This window comes from Grampus griseus (genome assembly GCF_964374135.1).
Source record: "Grampus griseus genome assembly, chromosome: 5".
Classification (NCBI taxonomy): Eukaryota; Metazoa; Chordata; class Mammalia; order Artiodactyla; family Delphinidae; genus Grampus; species Grampus griseus.
The window spans coordinates 65,458,351-65,477,643 of NC_138998.1; the positions used below are offsets into that span (position 1 = coordinate 65,458,351).

The 19,293-nt window shown below is 43.2% G+C and overlaps 1 protein-coding gene across 1 annotated transcript in view; it reads left to right on the plus strand.

Moving 5' to 3' along the window:
- Positions 1–8,141: 8,141 nt before the first annotated feature.
- TPRG1 (tumor protein p63 regulated 1) overlaps positions 8,142–19,293 on the plus strand; it is a gene marked incomplete at its 3' end in the record, with an annotated part of 183,676 nt that continues 172,524 nt past the window's right edge. The window contains exon 1 of the mRNA XM_082654605.1: positions 8,142–8,273. The remainder of the gene's footprint in view (positions 8,274–19,293) is intronic.

Genomic DNA, 19,293 nt, shown 5'->3' on the forward strand with positions numbered 1-19,293 from the left:
GCCTCTCACTGCTGTGGCCTCTCCCGTCACGGAGCACAGGCTCCGGACGCGCAGGCTCAGGGGCCATGGCTCACGAGACCAGCCGCTCCGTGGCATGTGGGATCTTCCCGGACCGGGGCACGAACCCGTGTCCCCTGCATCGGCAGGCGGACTCTCAACCACTGCGCCACCAGGGAAGCCCTTAAATATTTGTTGAATGGGTGAACCATTGCAGTGACTAGACCTATTTTCGTATAGAAGACCCACGTTAAAGAAATCGTGACATTTAGTCTGTTATCTTGAAAGTGAAATAAACTTTATACCAAAGCAACAATAGATCTTGCAATGAGATCCTAAGTGATTCATCCTGACTCAGTTTAATAGGTGATCTTTTAGGTACCTGCCTGCACTAAGTGCTCGCTTATACCTTCTGTTTTCTCATCTTGGATGATAAAGGTAGATTTTATTCACTTGATTAATTTCTATGCAGCTATATGAAGAATTGTGCTTATACTCAAACCATAAGTGTTATTGTTTTAAGCATTTACTTTATGATAATAATGTTGCATAATGGGGGGAAACCCGTATTCTAGAGTCAGAGAAAGTGCTCCAAATTCCTGTTCTGTTACAAACTGGCTGTGTAACCTTGGCAAAATTTCGTTCCTTCTCTGGGTTTCAGTTTTCTCCCATATGAAATGGGGATTCTAATCCCAGCTGACTTCCCTTATTGTTTTTGAGGATCAAAAGAAATAATCTAACTGGAAGTGTACTGTGAACTATAAAGTGTTACATAAGTGAAGGTGCTTATTATTTGTTGAGCCCTGGGCCTGCCAGACCATATGATCTTTTCCAGGGTTGTTTGTTTATAGTTGATTAATTCCTCCCTGCTTCTCCTGCTTTCTGAGGTCCACAGACGTAGGGGATTGGCAAAGAAATGAAAAGCTACAGCTTCATGTAAACAGCTTCTCTCCCACTTAATCCTTCTTTGGTCTCCCTATTCATGTGTCTTCTTAATAACAGGCACAAAGGAAACAGCACCTTCCAGCCCCACGTTAGGATCCTGGCAGTTCCAGGACCTCAGACCTCTGAGCAGACCATCCTCTTCTTCTGCAAGATGCTTCATGGCAGATTTTACATTTTTTTTTCAGTGAGAGATTTCATTATCTGTTCAGAAAATGGAGCTTCTGGTTTTTAGCTGTTGTTATATTTTGTTTTATTTTGAAAATGTCTTTCATGATCAGCAAAGTGCTTCTGCGGGAACATCGCCCTCGTGGCTTTCCATCTTTATTGTCTCATGTCAGAGTAACTTTCCTGACAAAGTGCAAGGTGGATTTCTCCCTGCCAACGCAACAGGCACTGCTGATGCCTGGAACAGAGGTCGGCTCCTTCCCTTAGTTTAGAGCATCATTATAGATAATAACAATTCTGGAAGCAGGACTTTCCTGGCAGTTTAAGTTTGGGGGATGATACATGAGACAGAAAAGCCCATTTCGAGCTATGAGGTGCTGACATCGGGAAAATTCCTTGTTCCAGAGGAAATAAGTCAATTTGACTCAGAAGACACATGGAGGGGAGAGCCATGCTCTTGTTAGGTGGCATGACCTTCTTCTAGTATTAAAAATATATACCATTCTACTTTCAGACAGAGCTTGAAGGTTATGACTTTCTCTTTTTCTTTTTTTGCAATACCTTTTATTCTTTTTTTACATAAAAATTATTTATTAAAGTATAGTTGATCTACAATGTTGTGTTAGTTTCTGCTGTACAGCAAAATGATTCAGTTATGCACAGATGCAAACTATTATATAGAGAGTGGATGAACAACAAGGTCCTACTGTATAGCACAGGGAACTATATACCTCTTTCTTTAGTTGAGGGAATCTGGTCACGGAACCAGGCAATGAGTTTGGCTCCTAGTTTTACAGCTTACTAGCTGGACAAAAATAGGTCCGATCTATGTTTATTTATAAAGTGAGGATAAAAATATCTGCGTTACCATCCCCTGATGTGTTGTGAGGATTAAGTGACAATTCCTTCATGTGCGTGATGCCTTCTGATTTTAAAGCATTTTCTTGTAAGAAGTGGGGAGCACGAGGTTAAGAGCATGGGTTTGTGGGGCAGCAATGCATCTGTATCCCATTCCAATTATATCCTAGCTTTGTGGCCTTGCACACTTTGCTTAAACCTACTGAGCATGGATTTCCTCATTGTTCAAATGAGAATTGTAATACCAAAGTTCCAGGGGCATTAGAAGGATTAAATGATACATGTGAAGTACCCAGTTCCTGGCTTGTGATGTGCACTTTCTACGTGGTTACTAGTTATATCTTATTTGATTTCTACCTAACACTGTGAGGAAAGAAGAGCATCTCTTTTTCACACGGTTTCCATTGTGGAACAATTGGTAACCTAAGGCCCCGAAAGATGAAATGTAATTGAAGTTACTCTACTTAAATCTAGCAGGAATATTCTGTAAAGCAACATATAAACTTAGAGCCTGTGACCACTGCTGGTTAGAATTAAACTACATCTTCCCTTTGAGGCAGCAAACATCATTCCTGAAGATGACCTGGGGGAAAAGGCAGCCGAGATTTAATGCTGTGGATTCACGGAAAGCCTACTGCTCACTCAGTGGCATGCTTGGAGCCTGGGGCATCCCCTACAGAAGATCCTGGCTTTTAATATTTCTGATACACCTCCGAGGTGGAGAGAAGGAATGCGGGAGTCTCAACCTAAAGGGAAGATTGTGATACGGGAAGTTGTTTTCAGTAACCAGGCAGCGCAAGACCATTACTCAGATGCCTGCTCCGTCAGACATCAGGGTCCCGGAGTGCAGGATGTCAGACCTGGAAGGATCTTAGAAATCATCTAGGCAATTATATATGTGAATAAACAGACACTATTTACCGATGTTGAAATTCTACCTGTAACAGTATGTACTGTTACCAGTGGGCCAAGTTCGTGGTTAATCTGAACCAGGACTTGGCCTCTCGATCCCCAATTTAGAAAGTCTCACCTTTGCTTGGAGGTACTGTAGGAAATCTTGGCATGAACATAACACAGTCTTTGCCCTCAGAGCCAAAAAACGAGATCAGATGTGGACATGTGTGACTACAATCCCAGGTAAAGGTCTTAGTTCTTTTCAAAGTAATGTGGAAAGTCAGAAAAAAAAACAAACCATACCTGTTTTGGAGAATCGGGGGGAAGACTCAGAAAAAGAGGTAGCCCTTGAGCAGAACCTTGATGACCACATGATGGAGGAATAAGAAGTGTATGCAGTGAAAGACCTAAAGCGAAAAGATGGTCATGTCCTTATAAGTTTAAGAGAGTCTGAGTTCTTCGTCTTCCCTCAGCCTCAGTTACTCAGGAAAGAGAGAACAGGCTTACTTCCCCACGTGATTAGGTGATGTATGTGAAAGTGTTGTGCTCAGTGCTCCCTCTTTTTCTCATTCCCTCCCCAAACCAGACCACAGGTCTCAAGAGGTGGTCTATCATCTGGGCTGTTGGTTGTTCCGATTTTTCCTTGTGGCTTAAAAATGTGCCTAAGACTATCATTGGGCTGTTGAGAGCGGTGAATCATAAAAATACCCTAACAATTAAAAAATAAATTGCGTACAATCACAAGTCAGAGAGAAGGGATTCCTCTGAGTCACACATTCCCTGTGAACTCACTTTGCCAGAGTTGCATCCCGTTATGACTAACCTTCGTGGGTTATTCCTGGAGCAGGGACTGCTGTAGTGCATAGGTGGAATCTTTGCGCTAGAGGATGCTCAGAGCCGAGAGCATCAGCAGTGTATAGAGAGACTGGATGAGCGAAGGAATGGCTGTCTTAAAGAAAGGGACAGAGTATTGGAAGTTGGGTGGAGGTACCACTGACAGATTTGGTAAATGAAAATATAGGACACCCAGTTACATTTGAATTCCAGATAAACAAACATACGGTTTTTAAGTGTATCTCAGTTATCATGTGGGACATACTTATACTAAAATCTATTATTTATCTGAAATTCAAATTTAAGTGGGCATCCTGTATTTTATCTGGCAACCTTAGGTGGATGAGGCAGAAAAGTCTAAGGGGGGTAAATGATAATAAAAACACCTTTTTAAAGAAAGAGTTTATAATTTTAAAAGTGCCCTTAGTTCTCTTGTCTCATTTTGACCTCACATTAACGAATAGCAGGACAGGTCTCCTAACTTTAGAGATGGTGAAAGGTGAAGGTCCCAGAGGTTAGGCGACTTACCCAAGGACATGACATGGATGGTGGCAGTTAGCACCCAAGTTTTGAGATTTCAGGTTTACCAAAAAGTTGCAAAAATAGTACAGAGCATTTATGTTTACCCTTCACCCAACTCCCCCTAACATTAATGCCTTGTATAACCATAGAACAATAATCAAAACTAAGACGTTAACCTTGGTACAGTATTATTCACTGAAGTACAGACTTTATTCAGATTTCACCAATTTTTCCACTAATATCCTTTTTCTTTCCCAGGATCCAATTCTGATTCCCACACTACTGTCACTGCCACATCTCCTTCGTCATCTGCCGCCATCTGGAACCGTGCCTCACAGTTTTTCCTTGTCTTTCATGATCTTAACACTTTTGAAGAGTACTGATGAGTTAGTTTGTAGAATAACCTTCAATTCTGGCTTACCATGGTTTTTTTTGTGATTATACTGAAGGTATTGGGAAGGATAATGCAGAGGGGATGTATATTTCTCAAGGCATATCAGATTACGTTGATAGGTACTACTGGAAACATTAACATTAATCACTTGGTAAAAAAAGGCATCTGCTGGATTTCTCCACTGTAAATTTACTATTTTTTTTTCCTTTGTGATTACTAAATATTTTGAAAGGACATGCCTTGAGGAGGTATAAATACCATGTTTCTGTTTAAACTTTCACCAACTAATTTTAGCATCTATTGGTGGACCTTGCTTACCGCACGATTACTGTGGTATTCTGGCCATTTTCTATTTTTCTTATTCCTTCTACATTTATTAATTGAAATTCTTCTGTAGGCAAGAGTTGTAGCTTTACTCTCATTTAAACTCAGTTATTGTAATTCTGAGTTTATTGCTCCTGTCACTAAAGCACAGGTGAAAGAGAAAGTAAAAGGGTTTGGTTTACTGTAAACGTATGGTTGTTTCAAGTGTGCCTTGGAAAGGGAATGGGAATTATTTTGTTCACTTCACAAGTATGGATCAAACACTTATTTCTAGATAAGGCATTGGGTGAAGCACTGTGAAGAAAAGAAAGATGTACACATATCTCAAGGAGGCTGATAAAGGTCAATACTTAAGGCACTTTATGAAAGTGATAATGAAGCTTTTCAGTTGAATACTGAACGGATAAATGACTGCTTTGGTGGTTATGGCAAGAGCAGGTGTATCCAGAATGCAGTTATCAAGCTCTCACTGCAAGGTCCGCTCTGCGTAGTGTACAGCAACCCCAGCCATATGATGATGTATGTGCAGATCTTGGATGCCTTCGTTCATAGAGTTATAAGCACCGTAGTCTCTCTTAATTCATAGAGAGAAGAACCCAACTAAAAGATAACCATTTGACTGCCTTTGGGGCACACAATTCCTTTCCTGCCTGAGAGAAACTAGGAGGCTTCAGAGAATTCAAGCATTGTTCCTCAGTAGGAAATTGGAAATTACTTGGAAAAGTTAAACTTCTGTTCTTGGTGCTTTCTTTCTTAACAGGGGACTGAAACAGACCATATAGGTATAATCCCAGTGACCCAGATATCATCAGAGGATAAAGGACTGGCATGGTCAAACGATTTCTAAGCTGTAGCCTGTTATTTTAAGCAGCAGTCAATAAAGCTAAAGGACAGCTTTAAAGAGAACACTAATTGTCCTTTTATGTGCAGTGTAATGAGATCCATCTAGGGGCAGATGTCGCTTCTCCCTGTGTGGGTCAGTGGTTTACTGTCCTGCCTCCTGTTGGAGGAATGCTTTGCATATTCAGGCGCAATGTGAATTGTTTAGAACACCCCATGAAGAATGCTGATGTGAGGAGAACCCAGCTCCATTGCACTAATACCATTAAAAAAAACAAAAAAATCTTCCCAACTGTTGAGCTTATTCCAACTACAACAGGCCTTCATTTACATTCTTACTCAAATGCAGATAAGTTTGCGATTCAGGTAGTAGCCTGTATTTTAAAATGAAGAAACTGAAGTCCAGTGCTCTTCTGTTATTTTTGCTAACAATGGTGGATCCCGATCTTGGACCGAAATGCTCTGATTCTAGAGTGTGTATTTTTTACCTTAGGCAGTGTTGCCTGGGGGCAGTGATATTTCAAAATTCTTTATGACTGTACGTAGAGTAGCCATATGTCCCACTTTGCCCAAAACGGTTCAGATTTATGCTTTCTGTCACGGCATAATTATCAATAGTTTGACTTTCTACTCTAAAAAAATGCCCTGTTTTGGACCAGAGAACATAGGGTCACCCTATTTATAGGACGGCTCAGAGAAATTCCAACTTGGGTTGCATGCAGTCTTTAAACTTATGTTAAGGAAATCACTAATAAACTACTTAAATATTTAAAAAATGATTGTCATTTAAATATATTATGATGCATTCTGATGGAATAGTATGCAGATATATATTATATACATATATTAAATGACCTGGGAAAAAAGCTCACAAAAAAGGCAAAATTATAGTAATTTAGTCCCAGTGTAAGCATGTGGTTATAGCTGGGTAATGAGATGGTTGATTTTCTTTTCTAAAAATACGTTTCTGGATTTTCGGGTAGTCTACAACGAGCATGTGAAACATTTGTAGCAAAAAATAATCTTTAAAATCTCTCATTTAGAATTAAGGGGTCTCCTTTGATAGGAGACTATGAAATCACCAAGTTGAAGAAAATAAGACCCTATAAGTGGAAGTCTAACAACATAATAAAATCCTTTTCACGAGTAGAACAGAGCTTTATATTGCCAAGAACTTTCTGACCATGTTTTCTCATTTAAACTTTATAAGAAAGCTCACAGTCAGTAAACGAATTCCCTCCCCATTTTGCAGGTGAAGCCAAAATGCAGGTGTAGAGTGAATGAGGCAACTCTGGGACCCCAGAGGTTGTCCTACTTAAGACTCAACACCACTGACTCTTTTGCTAATCCTATATTGGCTTTTTTTTTTTTTAACATCTTTATTAGAGTATAATTGCTTTACAGTGGTGTGTTAGTTTCTGCTTTATAACAAAGTGAATCAGTTATACATATACATATGTTCCCATATCTCTTTCCTCTTGCGTTTTAAAGCTATAAGTGTGACACTGAGTTTATAGTTAGAGTTTGTAGTTAGAGGCTAATTCCTTTGCTCATGCTGCTAGTCTCTCATTGTGAGCACAGCTAAAGGAGAACGTAATGCTGCCACAGTATCACACAGGGGAAATTAAGAGAAGCTTTTCCTTTCTGTAAGCCACCATTTAGCCAGCTGTTAATTTCTATCTCGACCCATTCAAAAGTAGACTGACTACAATGTAGAGACTTAGGCCCCAAGCCTGACTTTGTTGTGATTATGCCTGCCCGGTGATGATTTATGACGACTTGCTTTTTTTTCTCTGGTCCTGGATTTCTCCATCCACAGAATGAAAATGGGTAACCGGATCATCTCTATGGTTCTCTCTGGCTCTGAGAGGGTGTGATTCCAAGCTTCTGAGCTTCTGGGGAAAAGAGTGGATTCCAAAGCTCTATTCCAGAAGCACCCTGTCTAATTGGGGCTCTACTTTTCTTTGCATCTGGAATGAGCCCAAAGAAAAGGTCATTTTTGCATACATCTTGAGGTTGTGCTCCAATGTCCTCATTAAATAACAGGAGCCCAGACTGGCAGACCCAGGGGAATATTCAGTCAAGGAGAAAAAGGCCAAGTCGTTACCAGAACACTATCATCAGAGCTGTAAACACAGCATTCATTCATTCCTGGGTTTTAGCTGAAAGCCTGTTCCATTCTGCTCACTCTCTCCTCATACAGGTTCCGTTTGTCAAATGTGTGTGACCAGTCCGATAAGTCACCATAGGTGGGAAGGGAGAAAGAGAAAGAAAGAAAATTACAACCGTAAATAGACTCTGAACATAGAAAGATCAAAATAGACAGGCTCTGGCTTTACTGGATGAGTCACCGCAGCAGCCCAGACCTCAAAAACAAGCGTGGCTTCTCTCCTTAGCAGTCTTCCTGTCTGGAAAGGAAATGCCGCTCTGATTGGAGGTATTGGCCATTTTACAGACTTCAAAGCAACTTAGGCAACTGAACAGACAAGAGAGGGAACAGGTAAAACAGTTTTTCCAAGTGCTTGTCTGGAGAGCCAGCTACTTAGCTCTGATTTGAAGCTGCATGGAACTGCTCTCATCTTTAGCCAATGGTGTTTTGTTTTTGTTTTTGCTTTTGTTTTTGAGTATGGTGGTCTTCAGTTCTGGTGCAGTGTGTGTATCTTTTTTTCTCTCAAATAATATGTTATTTTCTGGCTAAGACTTGGTTTTCAGTCACTGAGCTGAGTGCAGTGGGGGATGGATATGAGGACCATCTAATGAGGAAGTGGGACAAGTACACACATCACGGTATTATGAAAGAAAATGTGCGCTGAAAACAGGAAAAACATGAGACTATGAAAGTGCAAAGGAAACAGAGGTGGACCTTGACGAATGGCCTACCAGAGTGTGAGATTAGTGTGAAGGAAGGCCTGTGTGTATTCAGGATTCAGTGAAGAGTCCAGGTTTAGTTTGGCGTGTCGGGTACAAGTAAGGGAGTAGAAGAAATAAATCTTGAAAGACAGATTGGGACCAGATCCAAAAAGCTTTTGAAGGCCAAGATGAAGTTTTGGGTGTTGCCCTGTATTCTGTGGAGTTGGGGAGGGGGAGAAGTGTGACGCTATGGAAGATAACAAGTCAAGTGTGGGGAGAAGAGATGAAAGAGAAGTCAGATCCAGGAGGGTCACTTAGGAGACACTGCCTAAATCAAGTGGGACCACTGTGGCATAATAAGGAATATACACTACTCAGTTTTTGTCCCTGGTTCTTCGCATAGAGCTCCTCAAACCCTTGTCATTTCTTGAGTGATAGAAGTAATAAGAGCATCTTTTGCTCTTCTGACACAGAGCTCCTAAATCCCTTGGAATTTCCTGGGTGATAGGAATGTCTTTTTTTTTTTTTCAGTGAGATGACTGGTGTTTGGGGGTCCCTAGATAGCTTCAGGATTGGTGCTGGTTGCCAGAAAGAGAACAAGATATGATTAGAGGGTTGGTACTTTCAGCCCTATCTCCCAGCCTCTGGAATGGGAAGAGGTGCTGGAGGTTGAATTAAACACCAATGGCCAAGGATTTAATCAACCACGCCAACGTAAGGAAACCTCCATAAAAGCCCCTAAACAATGGGGTTTGGTGAGCTTCCAGGTTGGTGAACATATTGAGGTACTGGCAGGGTAACACACTCAGGGCAGAAAAGCTCCATGCTCCTTCCCCCATGTGTTGCCCTATGCGTCTCTTCCATGTGGCTATTCCTGACCTGTATCCTTTATAATAAATCTGTGATAGTAAATAGTGTTTTCTTGAGTCCTGTGAGTTACTGTGGCAAATTATCAAACGTGAGGAGAGGCTTGTGTGAAGCCCCTGAATTGATAACTCTTTGGTCAGAGGTATACATGGTAAAACTGGCATCTGAAGTGGGGACAGTCTTGCGGAAATGAGCTCTTAACCCGTGGGGTCCACCTTAATCCTGAGTCATTAGCGTTAGATAGCTGGACAATTGGTTGGTGTAGGAAACCATCCCACACACAGTTGGTGTCAGAGGACAGCTCGTGGCTCCCCACCTAGAACATTCCCTCTGGGGTTAGAGAGGAGAATATCTACAAGAGAGGGTGAAGTTCATATGTCTAAACTTCTCATCGAGTCAGTGAAGATATCAATGTAAAAATGCTCATCATCATAGAATGTGTTAGTGTATGTTGAAGTCATTGAGCTGAGGGGTCAGGGAGACTCAGCTGCGGCCAACTCAGCTTGACACAAACAAAGGAAGATTGCTCAGTTTGTAGAAATATGGGGTAAATAGGTTTTAGCTGGCCTACTCACACTGAAGGCTTGATTTGCTGGTTGGGGTTCTGAATACTATTGGTTGGCTACTCAACCACATTTTTTTCCAGCCTGTGGTTCCTTTCCAACCATGGTCCCAGTTCTTGGTCTTTGGAAGGCAGTGGTGCTTGGAAGGAAGAGCACATACCTATATGCTGGGTTTGCTCTGCTGCCTGTCTGATCTTGGGTAAATCACCTGCCCTCCTTGGGACTTGATTTCCCATCTGCACAATGAGCCTGTTCTGTGATTCGGTGTCCAGGGCCCCATGAGACTCCACTAGTTTAAGATGTATATTTAGAACAGGCGGTCTCCATTGTTAATATTATCTTTCACAATACAAACCCATCTCATTGAACCCTCCTGACAACCTTAGGAATAAGCAGTGAGGGTAACATTATTTTAACATATTTTACAGATGTGTAAATCGAAGCATGGAGACACATAGAATGTAGGTAATTTCCCGAAGGATGTAAAGTGGTTTAATGATACAGTCAGGACCTCGGCTACCTGACTTTCAGCCCAGTGCTGTCTCCACTCTCCCAGGCTGCATGGATACCTAGGAAGGGTCAGTGAAATACACTGAAAGGAACACACTCAATTTCCATGATGGTTCTTGAATATCCTGTACTTCCATTGTTTCTCCCCAGTGAGGCCAGGCCATAAGAAATCGAACCATTTTACGGGGTCATTATAAAGTTTTACTAGTAAAAGACATTTCTTTAAAAACCACTTCCATTCATTGGGATGTGTGCAGATGTCAAACTCCTCTGCAATCATTACTTCCATGACCAGCTGCAAGAGGTTATGCACTTGGACGTGATCAGCAGGCAGAGGCTGGACCATCTGCACTCCTCAGTGTGGGCCCCTCTGGCCATAAAATCATACTAGTTCTGGGCCAAAAGGGACCTTGGAGCTTATCCAATCCCATGCCCTGTCCAGCGATTTATCTTTTCCATAATGGTTATAATTGTTGTCCAGCAACTTCTTGAACTACTTCTGGAACCTAGACCTGTATTGTCAGCTCTCTGTTAACATCTTCACATGGTTGCCCCATTGTCAGCTCACATTCAACAGGACTGAAGCAAAATCTGTGCTATCTTCCTCAAATACTTCTCTTCTCAAATTGCACTGCCACCCATTCAGTCCAACAAGCTAAAACTTGGTCCTTTTAAATCCCTTCCTCTTCTGCATTTAGTAAGTCTTGATTATGCGTCCTCTGAGATCTCTCTCACATACATGCTCTTTTGTCCTCACTTCCACTGCCCCTCTTCAGGGCCTGTGCCATATTTCCCTGGACTAGCTATGTAGTTTCCTAACTTGTTTCTCAGAGACTTTGATAGGCAAATAGGCATTTTAAATTTCTAAATGGGAATACAGGATGCATTTCCAGTACTTATTGGCCATAGAGCATTTTTTTTCCAGAGCATCTCCTGGAAAATACTAGTTTAGCCATTCCAGATGAATTGTAGCCCCCCATCACTGGCACATGTGTCCACCCCTCTTTGTCACTGCATTTGTTATTTCCTCTGCTTAGAATGCCCTTCTCCCTGACTCTGGCCATCTGGGGAAGTCCTACACATATTTCACGGCCCAGTTCAAATGTCTCCTACTCCCTGAAGCCTTCTTTGATCCCACGTCCCAGAATGATGTCTGAGCTCTCAGAGGACCCTGTACTTGTGTCTCTTATGATGTTTAAGTTATATTCTAGTTGTGTGTGTTAGTTTGTATCTCCCAACAAATTCTAAGCTCCTTAAGGGCTGGGGACTATATTTTATTCATTTCTTTGTCACAAGTCTGGAATGGTGATTCTGTTCCCTTTCAGTGCCTTTGACATTCATTGAGTAATTTATGGTGGATGCTTGATGAACTTCATGTAATACACAAGCTTACAGTTCTAGGACAGTGCTCTCCAGCCTCTTCACCTCCACCACTACTACCTGGTCTGGATGGCAACCTGTGGGGGTTATGTTGGGACAGGGGAGCATTGAGAAAGGGAGATGGGATGAGTCTATTGGCAATTACAATACAATACAATTACAGTACAAGATCTGTATGGGAGGGGACTTCGGGGAAAGGAGAGCCACTCCTGGAGAGAGGATATTGGGGAAGATTCCTGAAGCTTCAGTATCAAATCTTATATTTACTGCACCTTCTCTGTGCAGGGCATTGTGCCAGAGCTGTGGGAACATATGAACCCTCAAGGAGCATCTCGCAAGTAGTTGGGTTGGTAAAGACTCCTAGTTCCCATGAACAGAAACCCAACTCTGCTAGCCAGGCTACAAAGATAAATTTATCTGGGTGTCAGAACCCAGGGGCAAGGAAGTAACTAGGTCTTGAACTGAGCTGGAACCAAAGGATGGAGAGCCATAGGGAACCCAAGAAGCGGCTCTACTTTTGCCCTTGTTCTTTCCGTGTGCCTTTTCTGTGTTTTAATCTTCCTTCTTGCTATAGGCCAATATCATTGTTCCCAGCTCTTTGTGATTCAGAAAGCTGTGTTCGGAATGTGGCTAGCACTGAATATCACACCAGCTGAGTTACCTTGGGCACATCATTTTCTTAATTCTCCTCCCATCAATGAGATGAGAGATTCGACCAGCTCAAGTGTCAGCTGGGATGGTCTATTTTGACAAGTAAGTCATTTTTCAGACTCGGTGGGATTATAAATAAATATAAAACACATTAAGAAATAATGACTCCCTGGGAAAATCCTTATCGGACTCTAGATTTCAGTGACGTTGGCCAGCCAATAAAACCTGTTCTGCTAGAACAAGTGAGCATAAGATTCCCTTCTGGCATGTAACTCTTCTGCTTTGGAACATTCCAGGCCTCTCTAACACATGCTGCTTTCTCCTCTCTTCATCTTTGTTAAGACAGCAATTACCTCTCCGCCCTGTCTCCCATTTGAATTGCATCCCTGGGCCACTCCAAGGATAGTATGCATATTTGAAACGTATTTGCCGAAGTATCTTTCAATATCTTAAAATAGCTAAGCAACTCTCAATTTGAGGACAGTCCATGCATTCCCCATCTGTGCAATAATAACGCTTTCCTGGGTATACCACTACAGGATTTACAAAGATTTTTTTATGTCTATTACCTTATTTGGTCTCTACAATAGACAGTCGGTCACCGAACAATCCTTATTGAGGGCTTACAACATACCAAGCACTGGGTGTGTTCAGTTTTGAACAACATGGACATGACCCCTGCCCTGATGGAGCTTACAGTCTAGAGGGACCGAGTTCATATTTTTATTCGTAGAGACAAGGAGACGAAGGTGAAATGATTTGCCCCTGGTAGGTGATAGAGCTGGAACTCAGCTGGACTGCCCATTCCCAATCCAGGACCCTAATGTAGCCATCCTTGTGTCTCACCGCCGTTGGAAAATCCCTGAGCTTCCCCTAGGTGTTAGCTGAAAAAAATAGTTAATGCCACCGCAGATGGACGTGAGAGCAGCAAATAGAAAAGCCCAAAGTAACAAATAGAAGAAAGTAAGTAAATAAAGCAATTCTTGAAAACCCCAAAGTGGGGGAAGGGGAATAGATCACAAACCAAAACAAGGACAAGAGCAATAGCCACTGGAAAACAAAAACAAGAATGGTTTGTTCCCTTAGAGCTGGGACCCAGCAGGGTGTCCTTAAGTTGTACAAAGCGGTGTTTGATGCGAGCATCTCATCCTGCTGTGGACAGAGCTCTACATTTGTATCTTCCAAGCATCCCTGATTGACAGGCTGAGCTGGACTCCGATGTGAAAAGGGCATGGTTTTACCTCTTGCCTTTTGAAGGATGATCAATAGGGGTTCCAGTGGGGTGACAGTGGGAGACGGGGTGAGCAGGGAGAGGGAGGAGGCCTCCATTCATGGGGCATGCTTCATGCCCATGATACATTCTGTAGGCTTTTCTCAGGCCAGTACCCGCCCCCTCCTCACATCTCTGTAGGTATCAAGTGCAGGGGTGGGTGGATGCATAGAAAGAGAGATATGATCTTTCTTTTCCTGAGCTGTAGGGAGAGAGCTTGTAAAGTTAAATGGGCATTTACATTTGCCTCTGTGCTCTTCCATCTTTCAGCTGAAGATACAGCCCCAGGGCCCCCAATCCCACAGCTAGTGGACGAAAGAAAACAGAAGCAAAATAAGAAAGATGCTTTCTCACACAGTCACTGAGGGTTTGAGTGAGACAGTTTCTCTGCCTTAAGAGGAGGGAGATGTATGTCAACCATAATTCCACTATAATCCAATAAGGGGCATTTACAAGTTCTGTGAAACCCCCCCAAAAGAAAGCCATTAACTCCATCTGAGTGGGTTCTTCAGAGCTGAACCCTGGAAGTAGGAGTTTGCTCAGTAGAAAAGTATATAGTTGGGGTTGAGGGGCATGACGGAGGCAGAGGAAACGTGTGAATGTGCGTGCTGTGTTGGGGGTGTGTTTGATGAGATACTCATTGTGTTTCTGGTAACAGTACATTTTATATGGTGAGATAAAATAGATGATTGCTTGGGTTTTATGGTAGGCTACCGACTTTAACAACCAACCAATGAACCTCAGTGGATGAAGAGAGTAGACTTTCATTTCTCACTCAGTTCAGACCCTAGAGCAGGTTGGCAGGGAATTATGCTCCAGATAGCCATTCAGGGGCCCAATTTCCTTCTATCTGTGGCTCTGTCCTCCCGTAGATCCTTGAGTCTTTGCCACTCAGCTGGTGGATGGCAACAGAGAATGAGGCAAGAAGTTTAAAGATAAGACCAGGGAGTCGTAGACTTTACTTCTGTTCATATTCCTGTGGCCAGAACCTAGCTACGTGGCCACACTTAGCTGCAATGGGGTTCTGGGAACTAGCGGTTAAGGGGAGAACATGTATTGTTGAATAGAACAGTCTCTACCACAGCTTGGAATCTGGAGTACAGGAGGGTGGAGAGAATAAAGGCATTCTGCATCCTTGATGAGAGCTGATGAAAGCCTTCTAGCTTCCCTATGGGAAAAGCACCTGATAAAGGAGTCAAGTCAGGCTCTGGGTGAGAGGTGCCCGGTTGCCAGACTCCTCAAAGAAAGAAGATGGATGATCCTAACTGAAAAGTGTTTGTACCTAGACAAAAAAATTCTGCTCCAGGCACGAGACAATGGACAAGAAATCATTTCAGCTCAGCTCTTAAAATGGGAACAAAAAGAAACGCAGCCAAGTAGGCAAATTATAGCCCCAACATTTAGAGCACCATGTGTTTACTGTATGTTCACACACCAGCTCTCAGCTGATCTTCAAAATATCCTTGGAAAGAGGACCTGGTTGAATATTATCATCCCCATTTTAGAAGTGGAGAAACCTATGCCCAGAGTGGTTAGATGACTTACCCGGGGTTGCACAGCAAGTAAAGATAGACCTGCAACTCAAACCCATATTGTGCTCTTTCTATAATTCCACAGATCCGCCTCTGCATGGGGGAGATACTGACCACACTTTAGGAAGCTGACCCAGATCCAGTCCTGGATATGAAGCCAGGAGCCTGGGGAAATTCTCCTCCATTACCCGCCCTTCTGTCTGCTTAACTTTTGGAATTAGTGAACCAACTCCTCATTCAGAGAGCACGTACGTGTTAGCTGTCAAACAGCACATGAAGCATCTGATAGCCCTGATATCACTGTTTGTATTATCAGACAATTACCAGCCGAGCTCATATTCATAATTTGACTAACAACTCGCGACAATGATTACTTTTCCTTTCCTGGCAAAACAAATATAGCAGCATTTTCTTTTCAGCATCAGCGCTGATGCTCCTTGGCATTCTATCAGCTGAAGGATTTTTTTTTTTTCAAAAAAAAAAATGTTAGTCGTACTCCCCCACATCTCGCTAACTTTACAGTCCCCCATGGCATCTGTGTGCAGTGAACTGAGCTGTTGAGACTAAATGTAATTTGCAGTCAAGCTTCTGTTAACATGGAAATGTACCGGCTGGTCTGCTGCAATATGGGTTCTCATTCTGTCTAGCATATGGTTGCATTAAATCCAGTCTCCAGAATGTCTCTTGTTACCACATTGTCAATCCGTGCAGAGCAGAGAACCCTAAAAAACCACTAAAGGAACATATTTTTGGAATTGGCTCTTCTATTGGATCTTGACAAGAGCTGTCCAAAGACATACTTGGTTACTTGAAATGAACTAGCCCTGTCAGATCTATACACACAGAGACACACGGGAAACTTGAAACCTGGTTAGATGCTCTGTACTCACAAGCATAGGCATTACACTGGAGGACAAAGGAAGGGAGAAGGCAAAGGACTCACTCAGCTCCATGAGTTACATTTGAGACTGGTTTATTGATTTTTTTCCTTGATATCTCTGTGTTCAAAATGTCACAGAATATTAGGTTTGCAAGGGACTTTAGCAGTCTTTGGAGCACTGGCTCTGAAGTAGGGTGAACCTGGGCATGAATCTTGATGCCATCCCTGGATTGATGCCATAGGGCACTTTCTGAAGCTTCGTGTAACTCAGTTTCTTCATCTATGAAATGGAGGGTGTTAAGAGTACCTTCACAACTTAGGATGTTGTGAGGATTAAATGCCTAAGCACACACCTGACTCAAGCAGTTATGCCCCTTAGTATTCACTACCTCTTCCCTACCATCCCCATTCCCAAATCAGATGTTTCACGTCTCTTACAGATTCACCCTTCATTGTTCTCTTGTTCTGGTCTTGCATCCCTTTGGTGTCCAGGATGTCAGTCTCTTCTAAGGCAGCCCATTCTCTTCTGTATGACTCTGTGAAACAGTTTTTCCTTATATTAATCACAAATCTCACCCCCACCTTGAGCCTTTCTTCTGGGACACACAACAGAAGTTGAATTGGGTGGTAGCCCTTTGGTATTTGGAGAGGCTATCAGGCACCCTGCAAACATTCTCTACTCTCATGCAGCACCTCTTATACCTTCAGCTTCCTATTCTGGTGCATTTTTTTTTTTAATTTTTAAATTAAATTTAATTTATTTTTTTATACAGCAGGTTCTTATTAGTCATTCATTTTATACACATCAGTGTATACATGTTAATCCCAATCTCCCAATTCATCCCCCCACCCCCCGGCGGCTTTCCCTCCCTTGGTGTCCATACGTTTGTTCTCTACGTCTGTGTCTCAATTTCTGCCCTGCAAACCGGTTCATCTGTTCTGGTGCAGCTTTGAGCCCCGCCTCCAGCCTGGCCGCTCTTCTCGGACTTGCTTGGGGTGTGTCCATGCCACAGTGAGCACAATATTTGGAGGGGGCGTGTTATCTGCTGGGTCCTATCTGGTGATGAGTGATGTTTTGCCAGACTACATCAAGCTTTACAGAATAGACGTCTCCTTGGGAAATTCAAAGATACCAATTTTCAATAAATCACATGATGCTTTAAATTCAGTGGGAGAGGGAAGCTTCATGCCTCCAGGTCTTTGCATCATTTTGTGGAGAAAAATCATTATTTCAAGGTAGTTGATGCTCTCGTTGTGCAACTATTCTGTAAATAGGAAGTTTTATACATTTTACTGGATGTGCTCCAAGCGGGAATCACAGGCATAGAAGGTGTATGAAACACCAGAGACCTGGGACATAATATTCTTTCAACGTTTGAAGAGTACTTTGGAGGATCGGGACAACATGGGGGAAGAAATTCTACTCATTCATTCATTGATTCATTTAGTCTCTTAAAAATTATTTGTGGGCTTCCCTGGTGGTGCAGTGGTTGAGAGTCCGCCTGCCGATACAGGGGACACGGGTTCGTGCCCCGGTCCGGGAAGATCCCACATGCCGCGGAGCGGCTGGGCCCGTGAGCCATGGCCGCTGAGCCTGCGCGTCCGGAGCCTGTGCTCCGCAACGGGAGAGGCCACAATAGTGAGAGGGCCGCATACCGCAAAAAAAAAAAAAAAAAAAAATTATTTGTGTGCCAGACACAGTGCTAGGCACTAGGGATGTAGTGGTAAATAATCCATTCCTGCCACAAGGAAGCTGGCAGACAGATTAAGCCACAATTTATTACTTGTTACTCACTTCAAAGCTTCCATATGTGTAATGAAGGAAGAAAACAGGATTCTAGCTGACAATAAGATAGGGCCCTGATTTAGATGCGGTGGGGCGTCAGGGAATGCTTCTCTATGCTGTATTTAAGTGGACACCTGAGAGTTGAGTAGGAACAAGAATGGGAGAGACAGGAAAGTGCATGCGCAAAGTCCCACAGGCGAATGAGCACAGAGAGTTTGAAGAACTGGGAGAAACAGAGTGACCAGAAGGGGTGACCGGGAAGGGCTTTGACCATGTGGCCTCACTAAGGATGGTTCTCCAAGGCCAGAGGGAAAAACAGTGCATTTCAGGCAAAAGGGGCAGCGCGCGCACACACACACACACACACACACACACACACACACACACACACACACACACACACACACACACACACACACACACACACACACACACACACACACACACACACACGGGTCTGAAAGGGCACTCCAGGTCTGAGAGAAGCTCCATCCTCGCCCCTTGGGTGTGCTGGCGAGAAATTCAGGGCGTGGCCAGAAATGGAGAGGGAGGCGGGGCCATGTCATAACTGGCTTCATAAACTATGCTGAGGGATTGCTTATATCTGGAGACACAATGGAAGCCCTGAGGATGCTCTAAATTGTCTTTTAATTTTTTTTTTTTTTTTTTTTTTTGCGATACGCGGGCCTCTCACCGCTGTGGCCTCTCCCGTTGCGGAGCACAGGCTCTGGACGCACAGGCTCAGCAGCCATGGCTCACGGGCCCAGCCGCTCCGCGGCATGTGGGATCCTCCCGGACCGGGGCACGAACCCGCGTCCCATGCATCGGCAGGCGGACTCTCCACCACTGCGCCACCAGGGAAGCCCCTTGTCTTTTAATTTTTAAAAATCATATCTATTTCCTCAACTTGTTCGAAAGCTTGTAGGAGGAGGGCAGGACTATGCCTTTTATATCTCTGTATCCTACTCCGCACCTCCAGGCTCAATGAATGTCACTTAAATTAAATTCCATCTCCTCTTTGCCACTTTGTTCTGATCCGTGATCTAGGGTGGCTTTCACTTTGTGATTCTCTGTACCTCGTCGTGACATGATGCTAAGGTCCCTCGTCACGAGGAATCTGCAGCTTCTGAAGACCCCAGAGGATCTGACTTCAGCCCTGCGTGGTGCTTGCGACTTGCTGCCTTCTGCTGCAAAGGTTTCACCCAAAGGTGTGAAGGATGAGTCACCCCAT